The following is a 23055-nucleotide window of genomic DNA, read 5'->3' as shown; positions in this document are numbered from 1 at the left end:
ATATAGGTGGAACCTAGAAAAATGGTACAGGTGAACTGGTATGCAGGACAGAAATAGAGACACAGAGGTAGAGAACCAACGTATGGACACCAAGTGGGGGAAGCCATGGGGTGGTGGTGGTGGGATGAGTTGGGAGATTGGGATGGACCTGTATTCATGTATATGCATAAAATATATAACTAATAGTAACCTGCTGTATAAAGAAATAAATAAAATTAAATTTCAAAATTTTTTAAAATAAAACAGAAGAAAGTTCTTCCATTCACACAGATGTATTTATATGAATGAATTATTCCCATGCTTATATCTATAAATACATAAACGAGGAATAAAATCTAACTTGAACCAAGAAAGAAAAAAAAACCTAAACCAAACAGTTATACAGAGGAAAACACTACCAAGGCACTTGTTCCAGCAGTAAACAATTCTGAAATTGGTCAGTGGTGGGGAATCATCTTCCATACAACCAACTGCCCCGTTCCCCCATGCAAGGAGCGTCCTCACTGCAAAGCTGGGGGACCATGCCGAGGCCTCTGTGAGTAAACGTGAGCTGAGCCGCAGGCCAGCTGCTACTGAACTCTTCCCACCCTTCCCAAGTAAAACACCTGAATATGTACAAGGGCTTGAAAGCCTAGAGGAAGGGCCGTGGAGCCACACCAGCGACAGCACGCAGGTCAACTTGCTGCCTGCAGGCCAGCCAGGATGGTCCTGGCCACGGGCGCTCTTCTGGAAGCTTTCCATTTCCCTGCCTGAGATACCCCTCCTGTCCCGGCCCCCACTCCTTTGTTTCCTTCCTCAGCCCGGAGAGAAATTCCAGTGGAAGTTATGGGTGACACATCCTCTTCTTTACAGGTGGCAGCCTGGCAACTCCTGCAGAAAGTCCAGCAGAGCCCCACTCACACCGGGCCACCAACAAAGCCATGGACCCTCACACCCTCCCACCAGCACAGCCCCGAGACTGCTGACGGGGCAGAGAATATGGAGTCAGGCACAGCTGCAGGGGCTATTGCTGCCTGGAGTGCTGTTTATATTGACCTCAAACCAGGCACACCTGGGGAGGGCTTGCCGGCAGGGTCAGGCTGCCCAGGTCAGCTAATCCTCAGCCCTCAGGGAATCACACTGCAGAAAATGGACCTCGCTAAGACAGAATATTAGCCAAGGGAAAAAAGGACACAATGCCATTTGCAGCACCATAGATGAGTCTAGAGGTAATCACGTGACTTGTAGTAAATCAGAAAGTGAAAGACACATATCGTAGGATATCACTTATAGGTGTTACCTAAAAATTGATACCAGGGCAGATATTTCCACGGAGAAGGGCAGTCACAGATTCATTAAACAAACTTATGGTTCACCAATGGAAAGGTGTGAGGATTGGATTCATTAGGATATCGGGGTTAACAGACATATACAAACACAGGTGAAATATATAATCACCAAAGACCTACGGAATACCAAGAGAAGACTACTCAACATTCTGTCATAACGTACATGGGAAAAGGGTCCCAGGAAGAACAGACCTATGTATATGTGTAAAAGAACCACATCTTGCACACCTACAACAAGCCAAACGTTGTCATCAAACTTGCTGTAATAAAAAATAAAAAATTAAATTAAAAACACGAACAAGAAGTAGTGAGACAAACTTGAGGGGCTTTCTCCTGGCACATTCCATTCTAAATTCCAATCTAGAACAGGACTTCCATTGAGGCTCTGTGGCCCTAGTAACCAGATTTGGTAAGCGAGAACTGCTGCCACCTTGTGGCCGTTTCACACAACAGCAGCTTTAATCCCAGCGCTAATGGTCAGTGGATATTCAAAATCGTTGCAGGCCTGTAAATGACACCTGCCCTGAAAACAAATCCTGGGGTCATATACCGACCAAAAAATTCAAAAGACGTCCATATTTCAAAACGACTGTTTCAAGAGGCATATTTCACGCACATTAGTGTTCTGCTTCTTTTGCTTTCTTTCTTTTTTGGTTAAAAAAACGGGAATGGAAAAAGGCAAGCCTCAGAATGGGCGAAAACGTTCGCAAACGACTCAATGGACAAAGGTTTAATCTCCAATATATATAAACAGCTCACGCAGCTTAATATTAATAAAACAAACAACCCAGTACTAAAATGGGCAGAAGATCTATATAGATGTTTCTTTAAAGAAGTCACAGAGATGGCCAAGACGCACATGAAAAGCTGCTCAACATCACTAATTATTAGAGAAATGCAAATCCAAACGACAATGAGGTATGACCTCACACCTGTTAGAATCGGCATCATCAGCAAATCTACAAACAACAAATTCCGGGGATGGTGTGGACAAAAGGAACCCTCTTCCACTATTGGTGGGAAGGTAAATTGATACACTCACTATGGAGAGCCGTATGGAGGTTCCTTTAAATAACTAAAAAGAGAATTACCATAGGAGCCTGCAATCCCACTTTTGGGCATATACCCAGAGAAAACCATAAATCAAAAAGACACATTCACCACAATGTTCATTGCAGCACAATTTACAATAGCCAGGTAATGGAAGCAACCTAAATGCCCACAGAAAGACGAATGGATAAAGATGTGGTACATATATAAAATGGAATATTGCTCAGCCATAAAAAGGAATGAAACTGGGTCATTTGTAGAGAAGTCGATGGATCTAGAGACTGTCATAGAGAGTGAAGTAAGTCAGAAAGAGAAAAACAAATATTGTATATTAATGCATATATGTGGAACCTACAAAAATGGTACAGATGAACTGGTATGCAGAACAGAAATAGAGACACAGAGGTAGAGAACAAACGTATGGACACCAAGTGGGGGAAGCCATGGGGTGGTGGTGGTGGGATGAGTTGGGAGATTGGGATGGACCTGTATACATGTATATGCATAAAATATATAACTAATAGTAACCTGCTGTATAAAGAAATAAATAAAATTAAATTTCAAAATTTTTAAAAATAAAACAGAAGAAAGTTCTTCCATTCACACAGATGTATTTATATGAATGAATTATTCCCATGCTTATATCTATAAATACATAAACGAAGAATAAAATCTAACTTGAAGCAAGAAAGAAAAAAAAACCTAAACCAAACAGTTATACAGAGGAAAACACTACCAAGGCACTTGTTCCAGCAGTAAACAATTCTGAAATTGGTCAGTGGTGGGGAATCATCTTCCATACAACCAACAGCCCCGTCCCCCCATGCAAGGAGCGTCCTCACTGCAAAGCTGGGGGACCATGCCGAGGCCTCTGTGAGTAAACGTGAGCTGAGCCCCAGGCCAGCTGCTACTGAACTGTTCCCACCCTTCCCAGGTAAAACACCTGAATATGTACAAGGGCTTGAAAGCCTAGAGGAAGGGCCGTGGAGCCACACCAGCGACAGCACGCAGGCCAACTTGCTGCCTGCAGGCCAGCCAGGATGGTCCTGGCCCCGGGCGCTCTTCTGGAAGCTTTCCATTTCCCTGCCTGAGATACCCCTCCTGTCCCGGCCCCCACTCCTTTTTTTCCTTCCTCAGCCCGGAGAGAAATTCCAGTGGAAGTTATGGGTGACACATCCTCTTCTTTACAGGTGGCAGCCTGGCAACTCCTGCAGAAAGTCCAGCAGAGCCCCACTCACACCGGGCCACCAACAAAGCTGTGGACCCTCACACCCTCCCACCAGCACAGCCCCGAGACTGCTGACGGGGCAGAGAATATGGAGTCGGGCACAGCTGCAGGGGCTATTGCTGCCTGGAGTGCAGTTTATATTGACCTCAACCCAGGCACACCTGGGGAGGGCTTGCCGGCAGGGTCAGGCTGCCCAGGTCAGCTAATCCTCAGCCCTCAGGGAATCACACTGCAGAAAATGGACCTCGCTAAGACAGAATATTAGCCAAGGGAAAAAAGGACACAATGCCATTTGCAGCACCGTAGATGAGTCTAGAGGTAATCACGTGACTTGTAGTAAGTCAGAAAGTGAAAGACACATATCGTAGGATATCACTTATAGGTGTTACCTAAAAATTGATACCAGGGCAGATATTTCCACGGAGAAGGGCAGTCACAGATTCATTAAACAAACTTATGGTTCACCAATGGAAAGGTGTGAGGATTGGATTCATTAGGATATCGGGGTTAACAGACATATAGAAACATAGGTGAAATATATAATCACCAAAGACCTACGGAATACCAAGAGAAGACTACTCAACATTCTGTCATAACGTACATGGGAAAAGGGTCCCAGGAAGAACAGACCTATGTATATGTGTAAAAGAACCACATCTTGCACACCTACAAGAAGCCAAACGTTGTCATCAAACTTGCTGTAATAAAAAATAAAAAATTAAATTAAAAACACGAACAAGAAGTAGTGAGACAAACTTGAGGGGCTTTCTCCTGGCACATTCCATTCTAAATTCCAATCTAGAACAGGACTTCCATTGAGGCTCTGTGGCCCTAGTAACCAGATTTGGTAAGCGAGAACTGCTGCCACCTTGTGGCCGTTTCACACAACAGCAGCTTTAATCCCAGCGCTAATGGTCAGTGGATATTCAAAATCGTTGCAGGCCTGTAAATGACACCTGCCCTGAAAACAAATCCTGGGGTCATATACCGACCAAAAAATTCAAAAGACGTCCATATTTCAAAACGACTGTTTCAAGAGGCATATTTCACGCACATTAGTGTTCTGCTTCTTTTGCTTTCTTTCTTTTTTGGTTAAAAAAACGGGAATGGAAAAAGGCAAGCCTCAGAATGGGCGAAAACGTTCACAAACGAATCAATGGACAAAGGTTTAATCTCCAATATATATAAACAGCTCACGCAGCTTAATATTAATAAAACAAACAACCCAGTACAAAAATGGGCAGAAGATCTATATAGACGTTTCTTTAAAGAAGTCACAGAGATGGCCAAGACGCACATGAAAAGCTGCTCAACATCACTAATTATTAGAGAAATGCAAATCCAAACGACAATGAGGTATGACCTCACACCTGTTAGAATCGGCATCATCAGCAAATCTACAAACAACAAATTCCGGGGATGGTGTGGACAAAAGGAACCCTCTTCCACTATTGGTGGGAAGGTAAATTGATACACTCACTATGGAGAGCAGTATGGAGGTTCCTTTAAATAACTAAAAAGAGAATTACCATAGGAGCCTGCAATCCAACTTTTGGGCATATACCCAGAGAAAACCATAAATCAAAAAGACACATTCACCACAATGTTCATTGCAGCACAATTTACAATAGCCAGGTAATGGAAGCAACCTAAATGCCCACAGAAAGACGAATGGATAAAGATGTGGTACATATATAAAATGGAATATTGCTCAGCCATAAAAAGGAATGAAACTGGGTCATTTGTAGAGAAGTCGATGGATCTAGAGACTGTCATAGAGAGTGAAGTAAGTCAGAAAGAGAAAAACAAATATTGTATATTAATGCATATAGGTGGAACCTAGAAAAATGGTACAGATGAACTGGTATGTAGGACAAAAATAGAGACACAGAGGTAGAGAACAAACGTATGGACACCAAGTGGGGGAAGCCATGGGGTGGTGGTGGTGGGATGAGTTGGGAGATTGGGATGGACCTGTATACATGTATATGCATAAAATATATAACTAATAGTAACCTGCTGTATAAAGAAATAAATAAAATTAAATTTCAAAATTTTTAAAAATAAAACAGAAGAAAGTTCTTCCATTCACACAGATGTATTTATATGAATGAATTATTCCCATGCTTATATCTATAAATACATAAACGAAGAATAAAATCTAACTTGAAGCAAGAAAGAAAAAAAAACATAAACCAAACAGTTATACAGAGGAAAACACTACCAAGGCACTTGTTCCAGCAGTAAACAATTCTGAAATTGGTCAGTGGTGGGGAATCATCTTCCATACAACCAACAGCCCCGTCCCCCCATGCAAGGAGCGTCCTCACTGCAAAGCTGGGGGACCATGCCGAGGCCTCTGTGAGTAAACGTGAGCTGAGCCCCAGGCCAGCTGCTACTGAACTGTTCCCACCCTTCCCAGGTAAAACACCTGAATATGTACAAGGGCTTGAAAGCCTAGAGGAAGGGCCGTGGAGCCACACCAGCGACAGCACGCAGGCCAACTTGCTGCCTGCAGGCCAGCCAGGATGGTCCTGGCCCCGGGCGCTCTTCTGGAAGCTTTCCATTTCCCTGCCTGAGATACCCCTCCTGTCCCGGCCCCCACTCCTTTTTTTCCTTCCTCAGCCCGGAGAGAAATTCCAGTGGAAGTTATGGGTGACACATCCTCTTCTTTACAGGTGGCAGCCTGGCAACTCCTGCAGAAAGTCCAGCAGAGCCCCACTCACACCGGGCCACCAACAAAGCTGTGGACCCTCACACCCTCCCACCAGCACAGCCCCGAGACTGCTGACGGGGCAGAGAATATGGAGTCGGGCACAGCTGCAGGGGCTATTGCTGCCTGGAGTGCTGTTTATATTGACCTCAACCCAGGCACACCTGGGGAGGGCTTGCCGGCAGGGTCAGGCTGCCCAGGTCAGCTAATCCTCAGCCCTCAGGGAATCACACTGCAGAAAATGGACCTCGCTAAGACAGAATATTAGCCAAGGGAAAAAAGGACACAATGCCATTTGCAGCACCGTAGATGAGTCTAGAGGTAATCACGTGACTTGTAGTAAGTCAGAAAGTGAAAGACACATATCGTAGGATATCACTTATAGGTGTTACCTAAAAATTGATACCAGGGCAGATATTTCCACGGAGAAGGGCAGTCACAGATTCATTAAACAAACTTATGGTTCACCAATGGAAAGGTGTGAGGATTGGATTCATTAGGATATCGGGGTTAACAGACATATAGAAACATAGGTGAAATATATAATCACCAAAGACCTACGGAATACCAAGAGAAGACTACTCAACATTCTGTCATAACGTACATGGGAAAAGGGTCCCAGGAAGAACAGACCTATGTATATGTGTAAAAGAACCACATCTTGCACACCTACAAGAAGCCAAACGTTGTCATCAAACTTGCTGTAATAAAAAATAAAAAATTAAATTAAAAACACGAACAAGAAGTAGTGAGACAAACTTGAGGGGCTTTCTCCTGGCACATTCCATTCTAAATTCCAATCTAGAACAGGACTTCCATTGAGGCTCTGTGGCCCTAGTAACCAGATTTGGTAAGCGAGAACTGCTGCCACCTTGTGGCCGTTTCACACAACAGCAGCTTTAATCCCAGCGCTAATGGTCAGTGGATATTCAAAATCGTTGCAGGCCTGTAAATGACACCTGCCCTGAAAACAAATCCTGGGGTCATATACCGACCAAAAAATTCAAAAGACGTCCATATTTCAAAACGACTGTTTCAAGAGGCATATTTCACGCACATTAGTGTTCTGCTTCTTTTGCTTTCTTTCTTTTTTGGTTAAAAAAACGGGAATGGAAAAAGGCAAGCCTCAGAATGGGCGAAAACGTTCACAAACGAATCAATGGACAAAGGTTTAATCTCCAATATATATAAACAGCTCACGCAGCTTAATATTAATAAAACAAACAACCCAGTACAAAAATGGGCAGAAGATCTATATAGACGTTTCTTTAAAGAAGTCACAGAGATGGCCAAGACGCACATGAAAAGCTGCTCAACATCACTAATTATTAGAGAAATGCAAATCCAAACGACAATGAGGTATGACCTCACACCTGTTAGAATCGGCATCATCAGCAAATCTACAAACAACAAATTCCGGGGATGGTGTGGACAAAAGGAACCCTCTTCCACTATTGGTGGGAAGGTAAATTGATACACTCACTATGGAGAGCAGTATGGAGGTTCCTTTAAATAACTAAAAAGAGAATTACCATAGGAGCCTGCAATCCAACTTTTGGGCATATACCCAGAGAAAACCATAAATCAAAAAGACACATTCACCACAATGTTCATTGCAGCACAATTTACAATAGCCAGGTAATGGAAGCAACCTAAATGCCCACAGAAAGACGAATGGATAAAGATGTGGTACATATATAAAATGGAATATTGCTCAGCCATAAAAAGGAATGAAACTGGGTCATTTGTAGAGAAGTCGATGGATCTAGAGACTGTCATAGAGAGTGAAGTAAGTCAGAAAGAGAAAAACAAATATTGTATATTAATGCATATAGGTGGAACCTAGAAAAATGGTACAGATGAACTGGTATGTAGGACAAAAATAGAGACACAGAGGTAGAGAACAAACGTATGGACACCAAGTGGGGGAAGCCATGGGGTGGTGGTGGTGGGATGAGTTGGGAGATTGGGATGGACCTGTATACATGTATATGCATAAAATATATAACTAATAGTAACCTGCTGTATAAAGAAATAAATAAAATTAAATTTCAAAATTTTTAAAAATAAAACAGAAGAAAGTTCTTCCATTCACACAGATGTATTTATATGAATGAATTATTCCCATGCTTATATCTATAAATACATAAACGAGGAATAAAATCTAACTTGAACCAAGAAAGAAAAAAAAAACCTAAACCAAACAGTTATACAGAGGAAAACACTACCAAGGCACTTGTTCCAGCAGTAAACAATTCTGAAATTGGTCAGTGGTGGGGAATAATCTTCCATACAACCAACAGCACCGTCCCCCCATGCAAGGAGCGTCCTCACTGCAAAGCTGGGGGACCATGCCGAGGCCTCTGTGAGTAAACGTGAGCTGAGCCCCAGGCCAGCTGCTACTGAACTGTTCCCACCCTTCCCAGGTAAAACACCTGAATATGTACAAGGGCTTGAAAGCCTAGAGGAAGGGCCGTGGAGCCACACCAGCGACAGCACGCAGGCCAACTTGCTGCCTGCAGGCCAGCCAGGATGGTCCTGGCCCCGGGCGCTCTTCTGGAAGCTTTCCATTTCCCTGCCTGAGATACCCCTCCTGTCCCGACACCCACTCCTTTTTTTCCTTCCTCAGCCCGGAGAGAAATTCCAGTGGAAGTTATGGGTGACACATCCTCTTCTTTACAGGTGGCAGCCTGGCAACTCCTGCAGAAAGTCCAGCAGAGCCCCACTCACACCGGGCCACCAACAAAGCCGTGGACCCTCACACCCTCCCACCAGCACAGCCCCGAGACTGCTGACGGGGCAGAGAATATGGAGTCAGGCACAGATGCAGGGGCTATTGCTGCCTGGAGTGCAGTTTATATTGACCTCAACCCAGGCACACCTGGGGAGGGCTTGCCGGCAGGGTCAGGCTGCCCAGGTCAGCTAATCCTCAGCCCTCAGGGAATCACACTGCAGAAAATGGACCTCGCTAAGACAGAATATTAGCCAAGGGAAAAAAAGGACACAATGCCATTTGCAGCACCATAGATGAGTCTAGAGGTAATCACGTGACTTGTAGTTAGTCAGAAAGTGAAAGACACATATCGTAGGATATCACTTATAGGTGTTACCTAAAAATTGATACCAGGGCAGATATTTCCACGGAGAAGGGCAGTCACAGATTCATTAAACAAACTTATGGTTCACCAATGGAAAGGTGTGAGGATTGGATTCATTAGGATATCGGGGTTAACAGACATATAGAAACACAGGTGAAATATATAATCACCAAAGACCTACGGAATACCAAGAGAAGACTACTCAACATTCTGTCATAACGTACATGGGAAAAGGGTCCCAGGAAGAACAGACCTACGTATATGTGTAAAAGAACCACATCTTGCACACCTACAACAAGCCAAACGTTGTCATCAAACTTGCTGTAATAAAAAATAAAAAAATTAAATTAAAAACACGAACAAGAAGTAGTGAGACAAACTTGAGGGGCTTTCTCCTGGCACATTCCATTCTAAATTCCAATCTAGAACAGGACTTCCATTGAGGCTCTGTGGCCCTAGTAACCAGATTTGGTAAGCGAGAACTGCTGCCACCTTGTGGCCGTTTCACACAACAGCAGCTTTAATCCCAGCGCTAATAGTCAGTGGATATTCAAAATCGTTGCAGGCCTGTAAATGACACCTGCCCTGAAAACAAATCCTGGGTTCATATACCGACCAAAAAATTCAAAAGACGTCCATATTTCAAAACGACTGTTTCAAGAGGCATATTTCACGCACATTAGTGTTCTGCTTCTTTTGCTTTCTTTCTTTTTTGTTTAAAAAACGGGAATGGAAAAAGGCAAGCCTCAGAATGGGCGAAAACGTTCGCAAACGAATCAATGGACAAAGGTTTAATCTCCAATATATATAAACAGCTCACGCAGCTTAATATTAATAAAACAAACAACCCAGTACAAAAATGGGCAGAAGATCTATATAGACGTTTCTTTAAAGAAGTCACAGAGATGGCCAAGACGCACATGAAAAGCTGCTCAACATCACTAATTATTAGAGAAATGCAAATCCAAACGACAATGAGGTATGACCTCACACCTGTTAGAATCGGCATCATCAGCAAATCTACAAACAACAAATTCCGGGGATGGTGTGGACAAAAGGAACCCTCTTCCACTATTGGTGGGAAGGTAAATTGATACACTCACTATGGAGAGCAGTATGGAGGTTCCTTTAAATAACTAAAAAGAGAATTACCATAGGAGCCTGCAATCCAACTTTTGGGCATATACCCAGAGAAAACCATAAATCAAAAAGACACATTCACCACAATGTTCATTGCAGCACAATTTACAATAGCCAGGTAATGGAAGCAACCTAAATGCCCACAGAAAGACGAATGGATAAAGATGTGGTACATATATAAAATGGAATATTGCTCAGCCATAAAAAGGAATGAAACTGGGTCATTTGTAGAGAAGTCGATGGATCTAGAGACTGTCATACAGAGTGAACTAAGTCAGAAAGAGAAAAACAAATATTGTATATTAATGCATATAGGTGGAACCTAGAAAAATGGTACAGATGAACTGGTATGTAGGACAGAAATAGAGACACAGAGGTAGAGAACAAACGTATGGACACCAAGTGGGGGAAGCCATGGGGTGGTGGTGGTGGGATGAGTTGGGAGATTGGGATGGACCTGTATACATGTATATGCATAAAATATATAACTAATAGTAACCTGCTGTATAAAGAAATAAATAAAATTAAATTTCAAAATTTTTAAAAATAAAACAGAAGAAAGTTCTTCCATTCACACAGATGTATTTATATGAATGAATTATTCCCATGCTTATATCTATAAATACATAAACGAGGAATAAAATCTAACTTGAACCAAGAAAGAAAAAAAAAACCTAAACCAAACAGTTATACAGAGGAAAACACTACCAAGGCACTTGTTCCAGCAGTAAACAATTCTGAAATTGGTCAGTGGTGGGGAATAATCTTCCATACAACCAACAGCCCCGTCCCCCCATGCAAGGAGCGTCCTCACTGCAAAGCTGGGGGACCATGCCGAGGCCTCTGTGAGTAAACGTGAGCTGAGCCCCAGGCCAGCTGCTACTGAACTGTTCCCACCCTTCCCAGGTAAAACACCTGAATATGTACAAGGGCTTGAAAGCCTAGAGGAAGGGCCGTGGAGCCACACCAGCGACAGCACGCAGGCCAACTTGCTGCCTGCAGGCCAGCCAGGATGGTCCTGGCCCCGGGCGCTCTTCTGGAAGCTTTCCATTTCCCTGCCTGAGATACCCCTCCTGTCCCGACACCCACTCCTTTTTTTCCTTCATCAGCCCGGAGAGAAATTCCAGTGGAAGTTATGGGTGACACATCCTCTTCTTTACAGGTGGCAGCCTGGCAACTCCTGCAGAAAGTCCAGCAGAGCCCCACTCACACCGGGCCACCAACAAAGCCGTGGACCCTCACACCCTCCCACCAGCACAGCCCCGAGACTGCTGACGGGGCAGAGAATATGGAGTCAGGCACAGCTGCAGGGGCTATTGCTGCCTGGAGTGCAGTTTATATTGACCTCAACCCAGGCACACCTGGGGAGGGCTTGCCGGCAGGGTCAGGCTGCCCAGGTCAGCTAATCCTCAGCCCTCAGGGAATCACACTGCAGAAAATGGACCTCGCTAAGACAGAATATTAGCAAAGGGAAAAAAAGGACACAATGCCATTTGCAGCACCGTAGATGAGTCTAGAGGTAATCACGTGACTTGTAGTTAGTCAGAAAGTGAAAGACACATATCGTAGGATATCACTTATAGGTGTTAACTAAAAATTGATACCAGGGCAGATATTTCCACGGAGAAGGGCAGTCACAGATTCATTAAACAAACTTATGGTTCACCAATGGAAAGGTGTGAGGATTGGATTCATTAGGATATCGGGGTTAACAGACATATAGAAACACAGGTGAAATATATAATCACCAAAGACCTACGGATTACCAAGAGAAGACTACTCAACATTCTGTCATAACGTACATGGGAAAAGGGTCCCAGGAAGAACAGACCTACGTATATGTGTAAAAGAACCACATCTTGCACACCTACAACAAGCCAAACGTTGTCATCAAACTTGCTGTAATAAAAAATAAAAAAATTAAATTAAAAACACGAACAAGAAGTAGTGAGACAAACTTGAGGGGCTTTCTCCTGGCACATTCCATTCTAAATTCCAATCTAGAACAGGACTTCCATTGAGGCTCTGTGGCCCTAGTAACCAGATTTGGTAAGCGAGAACTGCTGCCACCTTGTGGCCGTTTCACACAACAGCAGCTTTAATCCCAGCGCTAATAGTCAGTGGATATTCAAAATCGTTGCAGGCCTGTAAATGACACCTGCCCTGAAAACAAATCCTGGGGTCATATACCGACCAAAAAATGCAAAAGACGTCCATATTTCAAAACGACTGTTTCAAGAGGCATATTTCACGCACATTAGTGTTCTGCTTCTTTTGCTTTCTTTCTGTTTTGGTTAAAAAAACGGGAATGGAAAAAGGCAAGCCTCAGAATGGGCGAAAACGTTCGCAAACGACTCAATGGACAAAGGTTTAATCTCCAATATATATAAACAGCTCACGCAGCTTAATATTAATAAAACAAACAACCCAGTACTAAAATGGGCAGAAGATCTATATAGATGTTTCTTTAAAGAAGTCACAGAGATGGCCAAGACGCACATGAAAAGCTGCTCAACATCACTAATTATTAGAGAAATGCAAATCCAAACGACAATGAGGTATGACCTCACACCTGTTAGAATCGGCATCATCAGCAAATCTACAAACAACAAATTCCGGGGATGGTGTGGACAAAAGGAACCCTCTTCCACTATTGGTGGGAAGGTAAATTGATACACTCACTATGGAGAGCCGTATGGAGGTTCCTTTAAATAACTAAAAAGAGAATTACCATAGGAGCCTGCAATCCCACTTTTGGGCATATACCCAGAGAAAACCATAAATCAAAAAGACACATTCACCACAATGTTCATTGCAGCACAATTTACAATAGCCAGGTAATGGAAGCAACCTAAATGCCCACAGAAAGACGAATGGATAAAGATGTGGTACATATATAAAATGGAATATTGCTCAGCCATAAAAAGGAATGAAACTGGGTCATTTGTAGAGAAGTCGATGGATCTAGAGACTGTCATAGAGAGTGAAGTAAGTCAGAAAGAGAAAAACAAATATTGTATATTAATGCATATATGTGGAACCTACAAAAATGGTACAGATGAACTGGTATGCAGAACAGAAATAGAGACACAGAGGTAGAGAACAAACGTATGGACACCAAGTGGGGGAAGCCATGGGGTGGTGGTGGTGGGATGAGTTGGGAGATTGGGATGGACCTGTATACATGTATATGCATAAAATATATAACTAATAGTAACCTGCTGTATAAAGAAATAAATAAAATTAAATTTCAAAATTTTTAAAAATAAAACAGAAGAAAGTTCTTCCATTCACACAGATGTATTTATATGAATGAATTATTCCCATGCTTATATCTATAAATACATAAACGAAGAATAAAATCTAACTTGAAGCAAGAAAGAAAAAAAAAACCTAAACCAAACAGTTATACAGAGGAAAACACTACCAAGGCACTTGTTCCAGCAGTAAACAATTCTGAAATTGGTCAGTGGTGGGGAATCATCTTCCATACAACCAACAGCCCCATCCCCCCATGCAAGGAGCGTCCTCACTGCAAAGCTGGGGGACCATGCCGAGGCCTCTGTGAGTAAACGTGAGCTGAGCCCCAGGCCAGCTGCTACTGAACTGTTCCCACCCTTCCCAGGTAAAACACCTGAATATGTACAAGGGCTTGAAAGCCTAGAGGAAGGGCCGTGGAGCCACACCAGCGACAGCACGCAGGCCAACTTGCTGCCTGCAGGCCAGCCAGGATGGTCCTGGCCCCGGGCGCTCTTCTGGAAGCTTTCCATTTCCCTGCCTGAGATACCCCTCCTGTCCCGGCCCCCACTCCTTTGTTTCCTTCCTCAGCCCGGAGAGAAATTCCAGTGGAAGTTATGGGTGACACATCCTCTTCTTTACAGATGGCAGCCTGGCAACTCCTGCAGAAAGTCCAGCAGAGCCCCACTCACACCGGGCCACCAACAAAGCCGTGGACCCTCACACCCTCCCACCAGCACAGCCCCGAGACTGCTGACGGGGCAGAGAATATGGAGTCGGGCACAGCTGCAGGGGCTATTGCTGCCTGGAGTGCAGTTTATATTGACCTCAACCCAGGCACACCTGGGGAGGGCTTGCCGGCAGGGTCAGGCTGCCCAGGTCAGCTAATCCTCAGCCCTCAGGGAATCACACTGCAGAAAATGGACCTCGCTAAGACAGAATATTAGCCAAGGGAAAAAAGGACACAATGCCATTTGCAGCAACGTAGATGAGTCTAGAGGTAATCACGTGACTTGTAGTAAGTCAGAAAGTGAAAGACACATATCGTAGGATATCACTTATAGGTGTTACCTAAAAATTGATACCAGGGCAGATATTTCCACGGAGAAGGGCAGTCACAGATTCATTAAACAAACTTATGGTTCACCAATGGAAAGGTGTGAGGATTGGATTCATTAGGATATCGGGGTTAACAGACATATAGAAACATAGGTGAAATATATAATCACCAAAGACCTACGGAATACCAAGAGAAGACTACTCAACATTCTGTCATAACGTACATGGGAAAAGGGTCCCAGGAAGAACAGACCTATGTATATGTGTAAAAGAACCACATCTTGCACACCTACAAGAAGCCAAACGTTGTCATCAAACTTGCTGTAATAAAAAATAAAAAATTAAATTAAAAACACGAACAAGAAGTAGTGAGACAAACTTGAGGGGCTTTCTCCTGGCACATTCCATTCTAAATTCCAATCTAGAACAGGACTTCCATTGAGGCTCTGTGGCCCTAGTAACCAGATTTGGTAAGTGAGAACTGCTGCCACCTTGTGGCCGTTTCACACAACAGCAGCTTTAATCCCAGCGCTAATGGTCAGTGGATATTCAAAATCGTTGCAGGCCTGTAAATGACACCTGCCCTGAAAACAAATCCTGGGTTCATATACCGACCAAAAAATTCAAAAGACGTCCATATTTCAAAACGACTGTTTCAAGAGGCATATTTCACGCACATTAGTGTTCTGCTTCTTTTGCTTTCTTTCTTTTTTGGTTAAAAAAACGGGAATGGAAAAAGGCAAGCCTCAGAATGGGCGAAAACGTTCGCAAACGACTCAATGGACAAAGGTTTAATCTCCAATATATATAAACAGCTCACGCAGCTTAATATTAATAAAACAAACAACCCAGTACAAAAATGGGCAGAAGATCTATATAGATGTTTCTTTAAAGAAGTCACAGAGATGGCCAAGACGCACAAGAAAAGCTGCTCAACATCACTAATTATTAGAGAAATGCAAATCCAAACGACAATGAGGTATGACCTCACACCTGTTAGAATCGGCATCATCAGCAAATCTACAAACAACAAATTCCGGGGATGGTGTGGACAAAAGGAACCCTCTTCCACTACTGGTGGGAAGGTAAATTGATACACTCACTATGGAGAGCAGTATGGAGGTTCCTTTAAATAACTAAAAAGAGAATTACCATAGGAGCCTGCAATCCCACTTTTGGGCATATACCCAGAGAAAACCATAAATCAAAAAGACACATTCACCACAATGTTCATTGCAGCACAATTTACAATAGCCAGGTAATGGAAGCAACCTAAATGCCCACAGAAAGACGAATGGATAAAGATGTGGTACATATATAAAATGGAATATTGCTCAGCCATAAAAAGGAATGAAACTGGGTCATTTGTAGAGAAGTCGATGGATCTAGAGACTGTCATAGAGAGTGAAGTAAGTCAGAAAGAGAAAAACAAATATTGTATATTAATGCATATAGGTGGAACCTAGAAAAATGGTACAGATGAACTGGTATGCAGGACAGAAATAGAGACACAGAGGTAGAGAACAAACGTATGGACACCAAGTGGGGGAAGCCATGGGGTGGTGGTGGTGGGATGAGTTGGGAGATTGGGATGGACCTGTATACATGTATATGCATAAAATATATAACTAATAGTAACCTGCTGTATAAAGAAATAAATAAAATTAAATTTCAAATTTTTTAAAAATAAAACAGAAGAAAGTTCTTCCATTCACACAGATGTATTTATATGAATGAATTATTCCCATGCTTATATCTATAAATACATAAACGAGGAATAAAATCTAACTTGAACCAAGAAAGAAAAAAAACCTAAACCAAACAGCTATACAGAGGAAAACACTACCAAGGCACTTGTTCCAGCAGTAAACAATTCTGAAATTGGTCAGTGGTGGGGAATCATCTTCCATACAAACAACAGCCCCGTCCCCCCATGCAAGGAGCGTCCTCACTGCAAAGCTGGGGGACCATGCCGAGGCCTCTGTGAGTAAACGTGAGCTGAGCCCCAGGCCAGCTGCTACTGAACTGTTCCCACCCTTCCCAGGTAAAACACCTGAATATGTACAAGGGCTTGAAAGCCTAGAGGAAGGGCCGTGGAGCCACACCAGCGGCAGCACGCAGGCCAACTTGCTGCCTGCAGGCCAGCCAGGATGGTCCTGGCCCCGGGCGCTCTTCTAGAAGCTTTCCATTTCCCTGCCTGAGATACCCCTCCTGTCCCGGCCCCCACTCCTTTTTTTCCTTCCTCAGCCCGGAGAGAAATTCCAGTGGAAGTTATGGGTGACACATCCTCTTCTTTACAGGTGGCAGCCTGGCAACTCCTGCAGAAAGTCCAGCAGAGCCCCACTCACAGCGGGCCACCAACAAAGCCGTGGACCCTCACACCCTCCCACCAGCACAGCCCCGAGACTGCTGACGGGGCAGAGAATATGGAGTCAGGCACAGCTGCAGGGGCTATTGCTGCCTGGAGTGCAGTTTATATTGACCTCAACCCAGGCACACCTGGGGAGGGCTTGCCGGCAGGGTCAGGCTGCCCAGGTCAGCTAATCCTCAGCCCTCAGGGAATCACACTGCAGAAAATGGACCTCGCTAAGACAGAATATTAGCCAAGGGAAAAAAGGACACAATGCCATTTGCAGCACCGTAGATGAGTCTAGAGGTAATCACGTGACTTGTAGTAAGTCAGAAAGTGAAAGACACATATCGTAGGATATCACTTATAGGTGTTACCTAAAAATTGATACCAGGGCAGATATTTCCACGGAGAAGGGCAGTCACAGATTCATTAAACAAACTTATGGTTCACCAATGGAAAGGTGTGAGGATTGGATTCATTAGGATATCGGGGTTAACAGACATATACAAACACAGGTGAAATATATAATCACCAAAGACCTACGGAATACCAAGAGAAGACTACTCAACATTCTGTCATAACGTACATGGGAAAAGGGTCCCAGGAAGAACAGACCTATGTATATGTGTAAAAGAACCACATCTTGCACACCTACAACAAGCCAAACGTTGTCATCAAACTTGCTGTAATAAAAAATAAAAAATTAAATTAAAAACACGAACAAGAAGTAGTGAGACAAACTTGAGGGGCTTTCTCCTGGCACATTCCATTCTAAATTCCAATCTAGAACAGGACTTCCATTGAGGCTCTGTGGCCCTAGTAACCAGATTTGGTAAGCGAGAACTGCTGCCACCTTGTGGCCGTTTCACACAACAGCAGCTTTAATCCCAGCGCTAATGGTCAGTGGATATTCAAAATCGTTGCAGGCCTGTAAATGACACCTGCCCTGAAAACAAATCCTGGGGTCATATACCGACCAAAAAATTCAAAAGACGTCCATATTTCAAAACGACTGTTTCAAGAGGCATATTTCACGCACATTAGTGTTCTGCTTCTTTTGCTTTCTTTCTTTTTTGGTTAAAAAACGGGAATGGAAAAAGGCAAGCCTCAGAATGGGCGAAAACGTTCGCAAACGAATCAATGGACAAAGGTTTAATCTCCAATATATATAAACAGCTCACGCAGCTTAATATTAATAAAACAAACAACCCAGTACAAAAATGGGCAGAAGATCTATATAGACGTTTCTTTAAAGAAGTCACAGAGATGGCCAAGACGCACATGAAAAGCTGCTCAACATCACTAATTATTAGAGAAATGCAAATCCAAACGACAATGAGGTATGACCTCACACCTGTTAGAATCGGCATCATCAGCAAATCTACAAACAACAAATTCCGGGGATGGTGTGGACAAAAGGAACCCTCTTCCACTATTGGTGGGAAGGTAAATTGATACACTCACTATGGAGAGCAGTATGGAGGTTCCTTTAAATAACTAAAAAGAGAATTACCATAGGAGCCTGCAATCCAACTTTTGGGCATATACCCAGAGAAAACCATAAATCAAAAAGACACATTCACCACAATGTTCATTGCAGCACAATTTACAATAGCCAGGTAATGGAAGCAACCTAAATGCCCACAGAAAGACGAATGGATAAAGATGTGGTACATATATAAAATGGAATATTGCTCAGCCATAAAAAGGAATGAAACTGGGTCATTTGTAGAGAAGTCGATGGATCTAGAGACTGTCATACAGAGTGAACTAAGTCAGAAAGAGAAAAACAAATATTGTATATTAATGCATATAGGTGGAACCTAGAAAAATGGTACAGGTGAACTGGTATGCAGGACAGAAATAGAGACACAGAGGTAGAGAACAAACGTATGGACACCAAGTGGGGGAAGCCATGGGGTGGTGGTGGTGGGATGAGTTGGGAGATTGGGATGGACCTGTATACATGTATATGCATAAAATATATAACTAATAGTAACCTGCTGTATAAAGAAATAAATAAAATTAAATTTCAAAATTTTTAAAAATAAAACAGAAGAAAGTTCTTCCATTCACACAGATGTATTTATATGAATGAATTATTCCCATGCTTATATCTATAAATACATAAACGAGGAATAAAATCTAACTTGAACCAAGAAAGAAAAAAAAAAACCTAAACCAAACAGTTATACAGAGGAAAACACTACCAAGGCACTTGTTCCAGCAGTAAACAATTCTGAAATTGGTCAGTGGTGGGGAATAATCTTCCATACACCCAACAGCCCCGTCCCCCCATGCAAGGAGCGTCCTCACTGCAAAGCTGGGGGACCATGCCAAGGCCTCTGTGAGTAAACGTGAGCTGAGCCCCAGGTCAGCTGCTACTGAACTGTTCCCAACCTTCCCAGGTAAAACACCTGAATATGTACAAGGGCTTGAAAGCCTAGAGGAAGGGCCGTGGAGCCACACCAGCGACAGCACGCAGGCCAACTTGCTGCCTGCACGCCAGCCAGGATGGTCCTGGCCCCGGGCGCTCTTCTGGAAGCTTTCCATTTCCCTGCCTGAGATACCCCTCCTGTCCCGACACCCACTCCTTTTTTTCCTTCCTCAGCCCGGAGAGAAATTCCAGTGGAAGTTATGGGTGACACATCCTCTTCTTTACAGGTGGCAGCCTGGCAACTCCTGCAGAAAGTCCAGCAGAGCCCCACTCACACCGGGCCACCAACAAAGCTGTGGACCCTCACACCCTCCCTCCAGCACAGCCCCGAGACTGCTGACGGGGCAGAGAATATGGAGTCAGGCACAGCTGCAGGGGCTATTGCTGCCTGGAGTGCAGTTTATATTGACCTCAACCCAGGCACACCGGGGAGGGCTTGCCGGCAGGGTCAGGCTGCCCAGGTCAGCTAATCCTCAGCCCTCAGGGAATCACACTGCAGAAAATGGACCTCGCTAAGACAGAATATTAGCCAAGGGAAAAAAGGACACAATGCCATTTGCAGCACCGTAGATGAGTCTAGAGGTAATCACGTGACTTGTAGTAAGTCAGAAAGTGAAAGACACATATCGTAGGATATCACTTATAGGTGTTACATAAAAATTGATACCAGGGCAGATATTTCCACGGAGAAGGGCAGTCACAGATTCATTAAACAAACTTATGGTTCACCAATGGAAAGGTGTGAGGATTGGATTCATTAGGATATCGGGGTTAACAGACATATAGAAACACAGGTGAAATATATAATCACCAAAGACCTACGGAATACCAAGAGAAGACTACTCAACATTCTGTCATAACGTACATGGGAAAAGGGTCCCAGGAAGAACAGACCTATGTATATGTGTAAAAGAACCACATCTTGCACACCTACAAGAAGCCAAACGTTGTCATCAAACTTGCTGTAATAAAAAATAAAAAATTAAATTAAAAACACGAACAAGAAGTAGTGAGACAAACTTGAGGGGCTTTCTCCTGGCACATTCCATTCTAAATTCCAATCTAGAACAGGACTTCCATTGAGGCTCTGTGGCCCTAGTAACCAGATTTGGTAAGCGAGAACTGCTGCCACCTTGTGGCCGTTTCACACAACAGCAGCTTTAATCCCAGCGCTAATGGTCAGTGGATATTCAAAATCGTTGCAGGCCTGTAAATGACACCTGCCCTGAAAACAAATCCTGGGGTCATATACCGACCAAAAAATGCAAAAGACGTCCATATTTCAAAACGACTGTTTCAAGAGGCATATTTCACGCACATTAGTGTTCTGCTTCTTTTGCTTTCTTTCTTTTTTGGTTAAAAAAACGGGAATGGAAAAAGGCAAGCCTCAGAATGGGCGAAAACGTTCGCAAACGAATCAATGGACAAAGGTTTAATCTCCAATATATATATAAACAGCTCACGCAGCTTAATATTAATAAAACAAACAACCCAGTACAAAAATGGGCAGAAGATCTATATAGACGTTTCTTTAAAGAAGTCACAGAGATGGCCAAGACGCACATGAAAAGCTGCTCAACATCACTAATTATTAGAGAAATGCAAATCCAAACGACAATGAGGTATGACCTCACACCTGTTAGAATCGGCATCATCAGCAAATCTACAAACAACAAATTCCGGGGATGGTGTGGACAAAAGGAACCCTCTTCCACTATTGGTGGGAAGGTAAATTGATACACTCACTATGAAGAGCAGTATGGAGGTTCCTTTAAATAACTAAAAAGAGAATTACCATAGGAGCCTGCAATCCAACTTTTGGGCATATACCCAGAGAAAACCATAAATCAAAAAGACACATTCACCACAATGTTCATTGCAGCACAATTTACAATAGCCAGGTAATGGAAGCAACCTAAATGCCCACAGAAAGACGAATGGATAAAGATGTGGTACATATATAAAATGGAATATTGCTCAGCCATAAAAAGGAATGAAACTGGGTCATTTGTAGAGAAGTCGATGGATCTAGAGACTGTCATACAGAGTGAACTAAGTCAGAAAGAGAAAAACAAATATTGTATATTAATGCATATAGGTGGAACCTAGAAAAATGGTACAGATGATCTGGTATGCAGGACAGAAATAGAGACACAGAGGTAGACAACAAACGTATGGACACCAAGTGGGGGAATCCATGGGGTGGTGGTGGTGGGATGAGTTGTGAGATTGGGATGGACCTGTATTCATGTATATGCATAAAATATATAACTAATAGTAACCTGCTGTATAAAGAAATAAATAAAATTAAATTTCAAAATTTTTAAAAATAAAACAGAAGAAAGTTCTTCCATTCACACAGATGTATTTATATGAATGAATTATTCCCATGCTTATATCTATAAATACATAAACGAGGAATAAAATCTAACTTGAACCAAGAAAGAAAAAAAACCTAAACCAAACAGTTATACAGAGGAAAACACTACCAAGGCACTTGTTCCAGCAGTAAACAATTCTGAAATTGGTCAGTGGTGGGGAATCATCTTCCATACAACCAACTGCCCCGTTCCCCCATGCAAGGAGCGTCCTCACTGCAAAGCTGGGGGACCATGCCAAGGCCTCTGTGAGTAAACGTGAGCTGAGCCCCAGGCCAGCTGCTACTGAACTGTTCCCACCCTTCCCAGGTAAAACACCTGAATATGTACAAGGGCTTGAAAGCCTAGAGGAAGGGCCGTGGAGCCACACCAGCGACAGCACGCAGGCCAACTTGCTGCCTGCAGGCCAGCCAGGATGGTCCTGGCCCCGGGCGCTCTTCTGGAAGCTTTCCATTTCCCTGCCTGAGATACCCCTCCTGTCCCGGCCCCCACTCCTTTGTTTCCTTCCTCAGCCCGGAGAGAAATTCCAGTGGAAGTTATGGGTGACACATCCTCTTCTTTACAGGTGGCAGCCTGGCAACTCCTGCAGAAAGTCCAGCAGAGCCCCACTCACACCGGGCCACCAACAAAGCCGTGGACCCTCACACCCTCCCACCAGCACAGCCCCAAGACTGCTGACGGGGCAGAGAATATGGAGTCAGGCACAGCTGCAGGGGCTATTGCTGCCTGGAGTGCTGTTTATATTGACCTCAAACCAGGCACACCTGGGGAGGGCTTGCCGGCAGGGTCAGGCTGCCCAGGTCAGCTAATCCTCAGCCCTCAGGGAATCACACTGCAGAAAATGGACCTCGCTAAGACAGAATATTAGCCAAGGGAAAAAAGGACACAATGCCATTTGCAGCACCGTAGATGAGTCTAGAGGTAATCACGTGACTTGTAGTAAGTCAGAAAGTGAAAGACACATATCGTAGGATATCACTTATAGGTGTTACCTAAAAATTGATACCAGGGCAGATATTTCCACGGAGAAGGGC

Source organism: Mesoplodon densirostris, chromosome 9 (genome assembly GCF_025265405.1).
Source record: "Mesoplodon densirostris isolate mMesDen1 chromosome 9, mMesDen1 primary haplotype, whole genome shotgun sequence".
Taxonomy (NCBI): Eukaryota; Metazoa; Chordata; class Mammalia; order Artiodactyla; family Ziphiidae; genus Mesoplodon; species Mesoplodon densirostris.
This window is presented reverse-complemented; position numbering follows the sequence as displayed.